Raw genomic sequence first — 15,491 nt, 5'->3', positions numbered from 1 at the left:
CACCGAAATCCAAACCTTCGACTTGTGAATACCCTTTGGCTACAAGTCGTGCTTTGTTCCTTGTCACCACACCATGCTCATCTTGCTTGTTGCGGAAGACCCATTTGGTTCCTACAACATTTTGGTTAGGACGTGGAACTAAATGCCATACCTCGTTCCTTGTGAAATTGTTGAGCTCCTCTTGCATCGCCACCACCCAATCCGAATCTTGGAGAGCTTCCTCTACCCTGTGTGGCTCAATAGAGGAAACAAAAGAGTAATGTTCACAAAAATGAGCAACCCGAGATCTAGTAGTTACCCCCTTATGAATGTCTCCGAGGATAGTGTCGACGGGGTGATCTCGTTGGATTGCTTGGTGGACTCTTGGGTGTGGCGGTCTTAGTTCTTCCTCGTCCTCCTTTTCTTGATCATTTGCATCTCCCCCTTGATCATTGCCGTCATCTTGAGATGGCTCATTTGCTTGATCTTCTACTTCATCAACTTGAGCTTCATCCTCATTTTGAGTCGGTGGAGATGCTAGCGTGGAGGAGGATGGTTGATCTTGTGCATTTGGAGGCTCTTCGGATTCCTTAGGACACACATCCCCAACGGACATGTTCCTTAGCGCGATGCATGGAGCCTCTTCTTCACCTATCTCATCAAGATCAACTTGCTCTACTTGAGAGCCGTTAGTTTCATCAAACACAACGTCACATGAGACTTCAACTAGTCCAGTGGACTTGTTAAAGACTCTATATGCCCTTGTGTTTGAGTCATATCCTAGTAAAAAGCCTTCTACAGTTTTAGGTGCAAATTTAGATTTTCTACCTCTTTTAACAAGAATAAAGCATTTGCTACCAAAAACTTTAAAGTATGAAATGTTGGGCTTTTTACCGGTTAGGAGTTCATATGATGTCTTCTTGAGGATTCGGTGAAGATATAACCGGTTGATGGCGTAGCAGGCGGTGTTGACTGCTTCGGCCCAAAACCGGTCCGGTGTCTTGTACTCATCAAGCATGGTTCTTGCCATGTCCAATAGAGTTCGATTCTTTCTCTCCACTACACCATTTTGTTGTGGCGTGTAGGGAGAGGAGAACTCATGCTTGATGCCCTCCTCCTCAAGGAAGCCTTCAATTTGTGAGTTCTTGAACTCCGTCCCGTTGTCGCTTCTTATCTTCTTGATCCTTAAGCCGAACTCATTTTGAGCCCGTCTCAAGAATCCCTTTAAGGTCTCTTGGGTTTGAGATTTTTCCTGTAAGAAGAATACCCAAGTGAAGCGAGAATAATCATCCACAATAACAAGACAATACTTACTCCCGCCGATGCTTATGTAAGCAATCGGGCCGAATAGATCCATGTGGAGTAGCTCAAGCGGCCTGTCGGTCGTCATGATGTTCTTGTGTGGATGATGGACTCCAACTTGCTTCCCTGCCTGGCATGCGCTACAAATCCTGTCTTTCTCAAAATGAACATTTGTTAATCCTAAAATGTGCTCTCCCTTTAGAAGCTTATGAAGATTCTTCATTCCAACATGGGCTAGTCGGCGGTGCCAGAGCCAACCCATGTTAGTCTTAGCAATTAAGCATGTGTCAAGTTCAGCTCTATCAAAATCTACTAAGTATAGCTGACCCTCTAACACACCCTTAAATGCTATTGAATCATCACTTCTTCTAAAGACAGTGACACCTACATCAGTAAAAAGACAGTTGTAGCCCATTTGACATAATTGGGAAACAGAAAGCAAGTTGTAATCTAAAGAATCAACAAGAAAAACATTGGAAATAGAATGGTCAGGAGATATAGCAATTTTACCAAGTCCTTTGACCAAACCTTGATTTCCATCCCCGAATGTGATAGCTCGTTGGGGATCTTGGTTTTTCTCATATGAGGAGAACATTCTTTTCTCCCCTGTCATGTGGTTTGTGCACCCGCTGTCGAGTATCCAACTTGAGCCCCCGGATGCATAAACCTACAAAACAATTTTAGTTCTTGACTTTAGGTACCCAAACGGTTTTGGGTCCTTTGGCATTAGAAACAAGAACTTTGGGTACCCAAACACAAGTCTTGGAGCCCTTGTGTTTGCCCCCAACAAATTTGGCAACTACCTTGCCGGATTTGCTAGTAAGCACATAAGATGCATCAAAAGTTTTAAATGAAATGGCATGATCATTTGATGCATTAGGAATTTTCTTCTTAGGCAACTTAGCATGGGTTGGTTGCCTAGAACTAGATGTCTCACCCTTATACATAAAAGCATGATTAGGGCCAGAGTGAGACTTCCTAGAATGAATCTTCCTAATTTTGCTCTCAGGATAGCCGGCAGGGTATAAAATGTAACCCTCGTTATCCTGAGGCATGGGAGCTTTGCCCTTAACAAAGTTAGACAAGTTCTTAGGAGGGGCATTAAGTTTGACATTGTCTCCCCTTTGGAAGCCAATGCCATCCTTGATGCCAGGGCGTCTCCCATTATAAAGCATGCTACGAGCAAATTTAAATTTCTCATTTTCTAAGTTATGCTCGGCAATTTTAGCATCTAGTTTAGCTATATGATCATTTTGTTGCTTAATTAAAATCATGTGATCATGAATAGCATCAATATCAACATTTCTACACCTAGTACAAATAGTGACATGTTCAATGGTAGATGTAGATGTTTTGCAAGAATTAAGTTCAACAATCTTAGCACGAAGTATATCATTCTTATCTCTAAGATCGGCAATTGTATCTTTGCAAACATCAAAATCTTGGGCCTTAGCAATCAAATTTTCACTCTCTAATCTAAGGCTAGCAAGAGAAATGTTCAATTCTTCAATCCTAGCAAGCAAATCATCATTATTATCTCTAGGAGTGGAAATTGAAACATTACAAACATGAGAATCAACCTTAGCATTTAAACTAGCATTTTCATGTCTAAGGTTGTCAATCATTTCACGGCAAGTGCTTAGCTCACTAGATAATTTTTCACATTTTTCTACTTCTAGAGCATAAGCCTTTTTAACCTTAACATGTTTTTTGTTTTCTTTAATTAGACAATCCTCTTGGGAATCCAAAAGGTCATCCTTTTCATGAATAGCACTAACCAATTCATTTAATTTTTCCTTTTGAGCTATGTTAAGGTTGGCAAAAAGGGAACGCAAATTATCTTCCTCATCACTAGCATTGTCATCACTAGAGGATTCATATTTAGTGGAGGATTTAGATTTAACCTTCTTTTTGCCGTCCTTTGCCATGAGGCACTTGTGGCCGACGTTGGGGAAGAGGAGTCCCTTGGTGACGGCGATGTTGGCGGCGTCCTCGTCGTCGGAGGAGTCGCTTGAGCTTTCGTCGGAGTCCCATTCCCGACAAACATGGGCATCGCTGCCCTTCTTCTTGTAGTATCTTTTCTTCTCCTTTCGCCTCCCCTTCTTGTCGTCACCTCGGTCACTGTCACTAGATATAGGACATTTAGCAATAAAATGACCGGGCTTACCACACTTGTAGCAAACCTTCTTGGAGCGGGACTTGTAGTCTTTCCCCCTCCTTTGTTTGAGGATTTGGCGGAAGCTCTTGATGACGAGCGCCATCTCCTCATTGTCAAGCTTGGAGGCGTCTATTGGTTGTCGACTTGGTGTAGACTCCTCCTTCTTCTCCTCCGTTGCCTTGAATGCAACGGGTTGGGCTTCGGATGAGTCGCCAAGCTCGTTGATCTTCCTCGAGCCTTCTATCATGCACTCAAAACTTACAAAATGCCCGATAACTTCCTCGGGGGTCATTTTAGTATATCTAGGATTACCACGAATCAATTGAACTTGAGTGGGATTAAGAAAAATGAGAGATCTTAAAATAACATTTACCACTTCGTGATCGTCCCACTTCTTGCTCCCGAGGTTGCGAACTTGGTTCACCAAAGTCTTGAGCCGGTTGTACATGTGTTGTGGCTCCTCTCCTTTGTGAAGCCGGAACCGACCGAGCTCCCCCTCGATCGTTTCCCGCTTGGTGATCTTGGTGAGCTCGTCTCCCTCGTGCGCAGTTTTGAGTACATCCCAAATCTCCTTGGCGCTCTTCAACCCTTGTACTTTGTTATACTCCTCTCTACTTATAGAGGCGAGGAGTATTGTTGTTGCTTGAGAGTTGAAGTGCTCGATTTGGGCCACCTCATCCTCATCATAGTCCTCATCCCCTACGGATGGTACCTGCGCGCCAAACTCAACAACATCCCATATGCTTTTGTGGAGCGAGGTTAGATGAAATCGCATTAAATCGCTCCACCTAGCGTAATCTTCACCATCAAACGTTGGTGGTTTGCCTAATGGGACGGAAAGTAAAGGTGTATGTTTGGAAATGCGAGGGTAACGTAGGGGGATCTTACTATACTTCTTGCGCTCTTGGCGCTTAGAAGTGACGGAGGGCGCATCGGAGTCGGAGGTCGATGTTGATGAAGTGTCGGTCTCGTAGTAGACCACCTTCCTCATCCTCTTGTGCTTGTCGCCTTTCCGATGCGGCTTGTGGGAAGAAGATTTTTCCTTCTTCTCTTTGTGGTGAGAAGAAGATTTCTTCTCCTTCCCTTTGTTGGAGGAGCCCTTCTTCTTCTCCCTCCTTTTGGTGCGGGACTCTTCCGATGAAGTGCTCCCGTGGCTTGTAGTGGGCTTTTCGCCGGTCTCCATCTCCTTCTTGGCGTGATCTCCCGACATCACTTCGAGCGGTTAGGCTCTAATGAAGCACCGGGCTCTGATACCAATTGATAGTCGCCTAGAGGGGGGGTGAATAGGGCGAAACTGAAATTTACAAATATAAACACAACTACAAGCCGGGTTAGCGTTAGAAATATAAACGAGTTCGCAAGAGAGGGCGCAAAACAAATCGCGAGCAAATAATGAAGTGTGACACACGGATTTGTTTTACCGAGGTTCGGTTCTCTCAAACCTACTCCCCGTTGAGGAGGCCACAAAGGCCGGGTCTCTTTCAACCCTTCCCTCTCTCAAACGGTCCCTCAGACCGAGTGAGCTTCTCTTCTCAAATCAAAGCCGGGAACAAAACTTCCCCGCAAGGGCCACCACACAATTGGTGCCTCTTGCCTTGATTACAATGGAGTTTTGATCACAAGAACAAGTGAGAAAGAAAAGAAGCAATCCAAGCGCAAGAGCTCAAATGAACACGGCAAATCACTCTCACTAGTCACTAGGGTTTTATGTGGAATTGGAGAGGATTTGATCTCTTTGAATGTGTCTAGAATTGAATGCCTAGCTCTTATAGTAGTTGGGAAGTGGAAAAACTTGGATGCAATGAATGGTGGGGTGGTTGGGGTATTTATAGCCCCAACCACCAAATGTGGCCGTTGGGAACCTGTCTGTTCGATGGCGCACCGGACAGTCCGGTGCACACCGGACAGTCCGGTGCCCCTGCCACGTCATCACTGCCGTTGGATTCTAGCTGTTGGAGCTTCTGACTTGTGGGCCCTCCTGGGTGTCCGGTGCACACCGGACATGTACTGTTTGATGTCCGGTGCACCGGTATGGGCGTGCCTGACGTCTGCGCGCGCTGCGCGCGCATTAAATACACCGCAGGGAGCCGTTGGCGCCGCAGGGAGCCGTTGCTCCGCTGGCACACCGGACAGTCCGGTGCACACCGGACAGTCCGGTGAATTTTAGCGGAGCGGCTGCCGCGCGAACCCGAGGCTGGCGAGTTCTGGAGACCGCGCTTCCTTGGAGCACCGGACATGTCCGGTGCACACCGGACAGTCCGGTGAATTATAGCGCGCCGGCTTCCGAGAATTCCCGAGGGCGAAGAGTTTGAGTTGGTGTCCTCTGGGCACACCGGACATTGTCCGGTGCACACCGGACAGTCCGGTGCCTCCAGCCAGAGGTGCCCTCGGTTGCCTCATTGCTCCTTTGTTGAATCCAACACTTGGTCTTTTTTATTGACTGAATGTGAACCTTTACACCTGTATACTCTATACACTGGGGCAAACTAGTTAGTCCGATTATTTGTGTTGGGCAATTCAACCACCAAAATTATTTGGGAACTAGGTGTAAGCCTAATTCCCTTTCACTTTTTATACCAAATATGTACTAGCGCTCATCACATTATGAAATAATATTTTTGTATTGTATTAAATTAAGATACTTTTTTATCAAAGTTATAGCTTGATAAGGTCTAGTACAAGTTTATAGTTTTAAGATGTTATATTTAAGGTGTAGAAAATTATAGTTTTCTTATACAATGTCAAATGAATTTTTTTATAACAAAGTTATGACTATTAATAAGATCAACACGTTTTTAGTTTTGAGGTCTTTCATTTCAGATAGTCATGACTATTCTATTACTTTTTTAGCACCTTAGCTGCCTTAATTACAAAAAAACTCAAAACTATAAAGTTGTAGATCTCATTAGTAGTTATAGCTTTAATGAAAGATATCTTTATTTGACACTATAAAAAGAACATTGTTCTAACACGATAGGCGCTATTACATACATGATTCTTATATTGTCGAAACATAAAACTATTTTTTGAGCATCTAAACCCTGTCAAATATAAGAATTCAAATATATAAAGTTGTACTCACTCCGTTCTCTTTTTTTTTGTCGTGTTTTATTAGTTTAAAAATAAACGAGCGGACGACAAATATTCGAGAACGGAGATAGTAGATCGTATTGAGACCTATAACTTTAATAAAAAGAATATATTCATTTAGCACCATGTAAAAATGTATATATTTTTGTATAGATTATTATACTCCAGAGATTTTTATGTAACTTTTTTTAGCATTCGAACGTCCTTAAATGAAAGAAAAACCAATCAACACCAGAAAGCTGTGTGTCATCAACATCTACAACACGTAAGTACGGCAGATTTTGCTAGCTGCGCCAACAAATATGTGGGCATGTTTGGTTCAGCTTTTTTCTGACCAGCTTTTCTGAAAATCCGGCTGTGGGTAGAATCTGGCTGTGGGGAGAATCTGACTATCATTACGATTATGTGTGGAGTAAGATAAAGTTATTCATAGGACTCATGATCTAGAAAGTGACGGATTTCTACTATTACAACGACTCAACCGGTTATGTGTTTATGTTGATTTTGAATGATTTTTATCCCTAACGAATTTTATAGAAGCTGGCTGAAAAGCTAAGCGTTTGACAATCCGTAGTAGCTTTTGGTGGTCAAAAGCTGACAGAAGCCGAAACAAACATGCTCATTGTGCCACAAAACGTGCTTTTTATCACCGTGTAGCCTAGCCGTGTCGAAAAAGTGAAAAGTGGTACAGAGTATATTAAATAAAAGGAAATCGTTGCAGGTAGAGGTGGGGCCACGGCGGCGTGTCATCCTTCGTTGTCGAAATTCATTTCGAGACGCCAGCGCCAGACGGCGGGCCGGCGGCGGCGACCGACGAGCGCGCTAGCTAGCTGGTGGCTGGTGCCCAGGCGGCCGGCCTCGCCGCGAGACGCAACGCCAGTAGTAAATGAACGGCAGTGGGCACATGGGCGCCGGGCGTCCGGCCCTGCGGCTCTGGATGACACACGCGCCGGCCGCACGGCGCGGCAGGCCGGCCTGGTGCGTAAAATATAAAGCGAGTGTACGGCGGCCACGTACAGGCAAAAACCGCGGCCAAGAAGCTGTGGGCACTGGGCAGGCGACGATCCTGGCTGCCAGTGGCATGCGCATATGTGATATGCCTCGTGGTTCGTCACCAGTCGGTTCTGTTTCATGCCGTGCGTACGCGCGTTCCAGTACGTGCCTGACGAACCCACCGGCGGGTCGCGCGTGTTGGGTTGATTGCCGGAGAGAGCTGTGAGCGACGACAGCGCGTGGGTCTGGGTTCGGCGCCGTTGCAGGCACTGTAGAGCGACAGTGCGTGGCTCCGTTACCACCACCGGCCGCTAGCTTTTGTATCGGCTCTCCATCCCACCCCCCCCCCCCCCCCCCCCCCACCCCCACCACCCCCGGCACACTGTGCTATGGTCTGCCGGCCACGGTATCAGCTGGACCACCATGATCTGAGATCTCCCTGGATAATGCATGTACAACCCAATTGAACGTGGGGTCTTTTAAGGGGTCTCTACAAGTTAGGTGAAAAAAAAATTCGGGCAGCTAGTTCTTCAGGAAGAGTCCGTCTTTACATGATATTCTATATGTATTATATTTTGACTATATTTATTATCTAGTGACTCAGAATTGTATTATACGACGGTCTTTTATCTGTCTCTTGTATTTAGAAAACCGTTCTATAGAATCAGAATTGTACATGGGGGCATGCACGCGGGGCGTGTGTTAGAGACCCGCCAAACAAGTATCGGTGCGCGTAACGGTCCGAGCGGTGCCTTTAATCAAGTTTAATAAATGGTTCACAGTGCGTTAATAGGATGATACTGATCAGCGCATACCCACCCCGGCCCGTCTTTTCTTGAGCATAGCGTGAAAGTCGCCTTCTCCTCCTCCTCGTCTAATCAGAGCTTCGAGAGCACGTCTCGTCCTACTACTGGTTGGTTGGCCACCACCGCCCTACTTACAGAGGTCGTCATCGTGTAAGTGCAAGGGCGTGGCTGTGACACCCGGTTTCAGGGTAGAACCGAGCGCATACCATATGTGTGTCAGGATCCATTTCCACGCATATGTTGACGTCACAAGTGTAATATATCAAAAGACAATGTAATAAAGGCGTAAAGAGAGTATAATACTTTATTACATCATCTGAAACATTGTATCTTTAACAAGTATCACATCAAAGTAAAGCGGAAATAAACAACTGGACAATCTTCCACAGGAAGATGACCGGCGCATCGTTAGACTTAGAAATCATCGTCGTCGATAAAATCTCCATCAAAGTCTCCAGCATCACCCTCTGATCAAAATATTAGCAAGGGTGAGCTCATTTATGGTCGGGGCTCAGCAAGTGGGGGAAAAACTAATACAGGTATAACAAGGTGAGGCTAAGGTTGAGCAGTAAGCATTTTAGTTGGTCAACATTTTATTAACAACATCTGTCTTACTAATAAGTGTGAATCCCAAATATCCCATGTAAACAAAGGAATATGAATATATCAAAAACACTTAAGTGAAACCACTTAAGCAAATTATTAGCAGATCATCAGATCTCAATTTAATTACATCTTCAAGTTCAATTATCATGTGAGGAGTCCAGGTCGCTCATAACCGGGAGCACGGCTGATATATCAGTTTTACACTCTGCAGAGGTGGTACAACTTTACCCACAAGCCATGTATCCCATCTAGCCCGGGTTGATCGGACCCTTAAACACTGCCGAGGTGAATGGCTAGGGATCCATTATGAGGCTTTTCACAAAATACACTTAATACGAAGCAATCCGCTAAGGTTTCTAAAGACGATGGTGGTGGCCCCTGGGTGAGGTACCTTAGCCAAGAATACGACCCCATGTTAACGTGGGCTGCCAGCACCTACCGCTCCCCCTCTTGCCCATATTTCAGGTAAGGTTGCTAGGCACTAAGCATATAGAGCTAATTACCAAAGCCAGAGCCATGATAGCACTCGTGGTTGCACTGTTATACTGGGTGGTCACTCCATGTTCCAATTAATTTGTAATAATGTTATCTTAACCATCGGGTTAATGTCATAATTGCCAATTAACATTTTTGGAACATTAAAACCAATTAATGAGTGACATTAGGAACCATTAAGTTGAGCGGTAGCATAAATCTTGCACAACTTAATTATTTCCCCAGGTTAAACAAGTAATACAGGTAGTAAATCTAGGAAATCCTTAATTAGGCTATCCCATCAAGTTATGCAATATATATAAAAAAATAAACATTATTATATGCAATGAATAGGTACAAACAGAATATGCAGAGGGAGAATCCACTTGTCTTGCTCAAAAGCGTCTTGCGGGTCGTCCTCGAACGTATTCGAATCGCCTACCGCACAATCGACTTCTAATAGAGTCGCATAGCGCACATACAAAAATAAAACATAAACCAATAAATAAACATGCACCATTTCATAAACATACACCATTACATGCACATTAACACGTCGCACTAATCACATCTTAATTACGTACTAATCGCGTAAATACTTATTAATTCAATTATAGCTATTAATGTGAGTCCTAATGGTGAATTTATGAGCGGGTGCAATAAATATAATTTTAACTAATATTAATATAATTTAACATTATCAATGAAAATAATTATCGTCTTTAATACTAATAATAAATTAATAGCTTTCATCATTTTTATTTCTAACTCAAATTGAGTATGGCTAAAAAAATGAATCTATTAATATTAATATTCTAAAAATCTACATCAATTGCTAATTGGACTTTCTATAACACAAGTCAGGATATTTTGACATAAACTAGTATTTTGCTTACTCTAAAAATCTAAGTGCTCAATTTGCGAACAAGATTATTTAACTAGCAAAAATCTATTTACCACACTACTGGTGATATTTTCTCTTTTCTTTCTAAAAAGAAAATGCTAATAAAATAATTAGATAAATCATCTAAAAATCCTATATTATTCATATGTCATCCATACCATTTTCTAAATCCATTTAAAATGCACCTATAATTCTCCAAATAGTTTCTAAAATTTATCGTGACCAAATTTAACTACAAAAATTCCTATCTAGCATTTTTATCGCCAACGTGTGACTACTAAATGTTGTCATATTTCTCTAATCCAAAATTCAACGCCACGACTAACATGACATAACACGGTGCTAATAATCGCATGAATCTACCAAACAATTTCATAACGCATATACACATAAATTGCGCATCACACGTGTTCATATTACAACAAATAAAATATACAACTCATGAATCAAACCAAAAAGTACTTTTATAAAATACACAAAATAAATTTGGGTCATCTTCAACCTTAGGTTCGCGCGTGTGACGGGGATGGATCGACGGGGTTCGGCCGGATGAAGAAAAGCAGGGGCTCGACTACGGACGGCGAATACGTGGCTCCGGCGAACTCCGGCGACGAACGGCACACTCCGGCGAACTCCACGGGCTCCGGCGACGAACGGCAACGTCGAGCAGTGTACTGGTGAGCTAGAGAGATGGAATGAGCTTGGGTAGGCAGGAGAAAGGAGAGGGTCTCTGCTGCCTTTTATAGGGAGCAGGAGGGAGAGAAAGAGTCTACCAGGGAGAGAAAGAGGGCATCGGCGTCATCACTGGCCATTGATGGCGTTGCAGTTTCGTCTCGGCATCAATGGTGTGAGGAATGAGGGAGGAGAAACGGAGGGATTAAAGCTCCATAACACGAGGAAGTAACGCGCGCAGGCAGTAACACGGCGTCGGCGTTGGGATGGCGTAGGGCTCGGCAACGTCTTGGCGGGTCGCTCGCGCGGCTGGAGGGCGCGGCTCGGCGGATGCAGGCGCTCGCGCGCGGCTGGATGCACGCTCGGCGCGGCGAGCAGCGGCAGTCGGGCTCGGCCGCTGAGCAGCTGGGGTCATGCGCGGGGTGGGGCCGGGCGCTCAGCCGCTCGGGCTCGGTGTCGCGGCAGCGGCTGGCTCGATCTCCTGTGCACGCGCACGTGAGAGAAAGAGCAGAGAGATGAGGGAGATGAGAGGAGAGAGAGAGAGAGAAGACAGAGGAGAGAGGGAGTGAGAGCGGCGGCGGCTGCTGCCTTCTGCCAGGGAGCGCGCGCGGCTACAGGGTTAGGGTTGGGGCATGGGCTCCTAGTGGGCCGGCTAGTTAGGATTTAGTTTTTTTTCCTAATTCTGAGATGCAGTTTTAAAGAGCTCGAAAAATCATAAAAATTCACCAAAAATATTTATAAATAAAATACTTGTTTTTTTGGACTAATAATTACTATATTACTCAATTATTATTTTAATTACTAGGATTTCTTTTTAAAAGAAAGTTAATAACAATCATCCGATCAATCAAGCCCATACAAAGAAAATGATCAACATGCAAATAACTAAAAAAACACTTAAAAGTAAAATTATGATTACCATATTTTACTAATTTTATTATTTTTAGTTGATGGATTTTGTGGTGTTACAAACCTACCCCTCTTAAAAAGAATCTCGTCCTCGAGATTAAGAAACTTCCGAGAATAACTGGGGAAATTCTGCTCTGAGTTCATCTTCTCTTTCCCAAGTGGCCTCATCTTCCGAATGATGACTCCACTGAACCTTGCACATGTTAATAACTTTACTCCGAGTAATCCTACGAGATGTTTCCAAAATTCTAACTGGATACTCCGAATAAGTCAAATCCTCATTAACATTCAGTTCTTCCATGGGTAGCTGTTCCTCTGGTACTCTTAAGCACTTCTTGAGTTGTGATACGTGAAATACGTCATGCACATCCGATAATCTATCGGGTAGCTCTAACTGGTAGGCTACTTCACCTTTTCTTTCCAAAATCTTGAATGGGCCAATATAGCGAGGAGATAATTTTCCCTTAACCTTAAACCTTTTCATTCCTCTCATCGGTGAAACTTTAAGGTAGACAAAGTCTCCTACTTCAAACATCAACTCTCTTCTTCTATTATCAGCATAGCTTTTCTGTCTTGACTGTGCTATCTTCAAGTTTTCTCTGATAATCTGCACTTGTTTTTCCGCCTCTTGGAGAATTTCTGGGCCAAATACTTTACTTTCTCCAGTCTTGTCGGGGACCATAATTAGGGGTACCCCCAAGACTCCTAATCTCAGCTGGTAACCCCCCGTCAGCACAAAGCTGCAAAGGCCTGATGGGGTACGATTAAGCCAAGGTTCGGTCCACTCAAGGGACACGATCTCGCCTCGCCCGAGCCCAGCCTCGGGCAAGGGCAGCCGACCCCGGAGGATTCACGTCTCGCCCGAGGGCCCCCTCAAGCAACGGACACACTTTCGGCTCGCACGAGGACCAGTCTTCGCCAAGAAGTAACCTTGGCCCGATCGCCACGCCGACCGACCGTATCGCAGGAGCATTTAATGCAAAGGTGGCCTGACACCTTTATCATGACGCGCGCCCTTCAGTCAACAGAGCCGAAGTGACCGCAGTCACTTCGCCGCTCCACTGACCGGCCTGACAAAAGGACAGCGCCGCCTGCGCCGCTTCGACTGCTGTGCCACTCGACAGAGTGAGGCTGACAGCAGCCAAGTTCGGCCTCGAGCGCCATAGGAAGCTCCGCCTCGCCCGACCCAGGGCTCGGACTCAGGCTCAGCCCCGGAAGACGACGGACTCCGCCTCGCCCGACCAAGGGCTCGGACTCGGGCTCAGCCCCGGAAGACGACGAACTCCGCCTCGTTCGACCCAGGGCTCGGACTCGGGCTCAGCCCCAGAAGACGACGAACTCCGCCTCGCCCGACCCAGGGCTCGGACTCGACCTCGGAAGACAGACTCAACCTCGACCTCGGAGGAGCCTCCACCTCGCCCTACCCAGGGCTCGGACCGACCACGCCACAGGAGGAGCCATCATTACCCTACCCCTAGCTAACTCTGGCTACGGGGAACAAGACCGGCGTCCCATCTGGCTCGCCCCGGTAAACAAGTAATGATGGCGCCCCGAATGCCCCATGACGACGGTGGCTCTCAGCCCCCTTACGGAAGCAAGGAGACGTCAGCAAGGACTCGACAGCCCCGACAGTTGTCCTTCCGCCAGGCTCCAGCGCTCCTCCGACTGCCACGACATCACACGAATAGGGCGCCAAGACCTCTCCGGCTGCCACGACGGCATGTACTTAGGGCGCTAGCTCTTCTCTGCTAGACACGTTAGCACACTGCTACACCCCCATTGTACACCTGGACCCTCTCCTTACGCCTATAAAAGGAAGGTCCAGGGCCCTCTTAGAGAGGGTTGGCCGCGCGGGGAAGGACGGGACGGCGCTCGCGTAAGCCTCTCGCTTCCTCCCGCGTGGACGCTTGTAACCCCCTACTGCAAGCGCACCCGACCTGGGCGCGGGACAAACATGAAGGCCATGGGTTTCCCCTTTTATGCCTATCTCCCTCCGGCTTATTCCCCCCTTCGCGCTCCGTCTCGCGCCGACCCATCTGGGCTGGGGCACGCGGCGACAATTTACTCGTCGGTCCAAGGACCCCCCGGGTTCGAAACGCCGATAGTTGGCGTGCCAGGTAGGGGCCTGCTGCGTGTTGACGAACAGCTTCCCGTCAAGCTCCATATGGGCAGTTTCCAGCAACCTTTCCAGCCCGGGACGGTGCTCCGTTTCGAGAGTCTTGAGTTCATGTCCCTCGACGGCAGCTACGACATGATACTCCTTCCCCCGCCGCGCGACAGCGACAATGGCGACCGACAACCCGCCCGCCGGCGGCAGAATCGACGACGTCTTCCCCACGTAGCAGAAGAACAACATCCGGGCTTGTCCCGTCCCCTCCCCCGCCGACGGAGGAGGAGGCGGGGCAACCAAGGCCAAGCACGAGGCGGCACCTCGTCGGCTGTCGAGCGAGTCGACGGCGCCGGCGCCCCGACGAGGGACATGTCGGGCATCGACCTCGCGTCTGAGACGAAGACGAGTGTCGTTTCCCCGCAACACGCCAACTCCAAGCGGACGGACGACGCCAGCACGCTCGCGAAAGACTTGCTGGGTGTCACCCTCGTACCTGAGACGACGGTGCAGTCTACCCCTGACGTGACTTCGTCACCGCCCGTCGACCAAGAGGTATCGACCGATTCCCATCTCGTGCCTTTTGGATTCAGCCTCGACCCACCAAGCAACTCCGCTTCGGTGGACGCTTTCATAGAGGCAAGTCCAAACCCTCCGGGGTATCGTATGCGGTCACCCTGGGACCGGCTGACGGCCATCTCGACCTATGGGCCCTCGGGTTCCGAGGAAGATGACGAGCCCGACTTTTGTTGGGATTTCTCTAGACTTGGCAACCCCAGTGCCATGCGGGACTTTATGACCGCATGCGACTACTGCCTCTCCGATTGTTCCGACGGTAGCCGTAGCTTCGGCGACGATGACTGCGGCCCAAGTCGTGAATGTTTCCACGTCGATCTAGGGGGTCCCGGCGAAGGCAACCATATTGGTATGCCGGAAAACGGTGATCCCCCTAGGACTGCGCCTCGCGTTGACATCCTTCGGGAGCTAGTTGTGGTCCCCGTCCCGGCGGGGGGTCATGACCCACAGCTCGAGCAAATCCGCGAGATGCAGGCCAGGCTCGACGAGGGAGCAGGAACGCTTGAGCCGTTCCGCCGGGACATCGGGAAGGAATGGGCAGGCCAACCGCCGGCCGGAGAAGCACGTCATCTACCCCAGGGCATCAAGCACCGCATCGCCGACGATGTCAGGGTAAGGCCGCCACCGGTTTCCAGTGGGGTCGGCCAGAACCTGGCTGCAGCGGCGATACTTCTCCGCGCGATGCCGGAGCCATCAAACACCGAGGGGCGACGTATCCAGGGAGAGCTCAAGAATCTCCTAGAGGATGCCGCGGTCCGACGGGCCGAAAGCTCTGCCTCCCGAAGGCAGGGGTACCCCTCGGAACATCGTGTCGCGACTTCCCGATTCATGCGAGAAGCCTCGGTCCACACCGGGCGCACGCGCAACACAGCGCCTGCGGCCCCGAGTCGCCTCGGCAACGAACACCCTCACCGC

This window comes from Zea mays, chromosome 1, assembly GCF_902167145.1.
Source record: "Zea mays cultivar B73 chromosome 1, Zm-B73-REFERENCE-NAM-5.0, whole genome shotgun sequence".
Lineage (NCBI taxonomy): Eukaryota > Viridiplantae > Streptophyta > Magnoliopsida > Poales > Poaceae > Zea > Zea mays.
Note: the sequence above shows the minus strand (reverse complement) of the source record.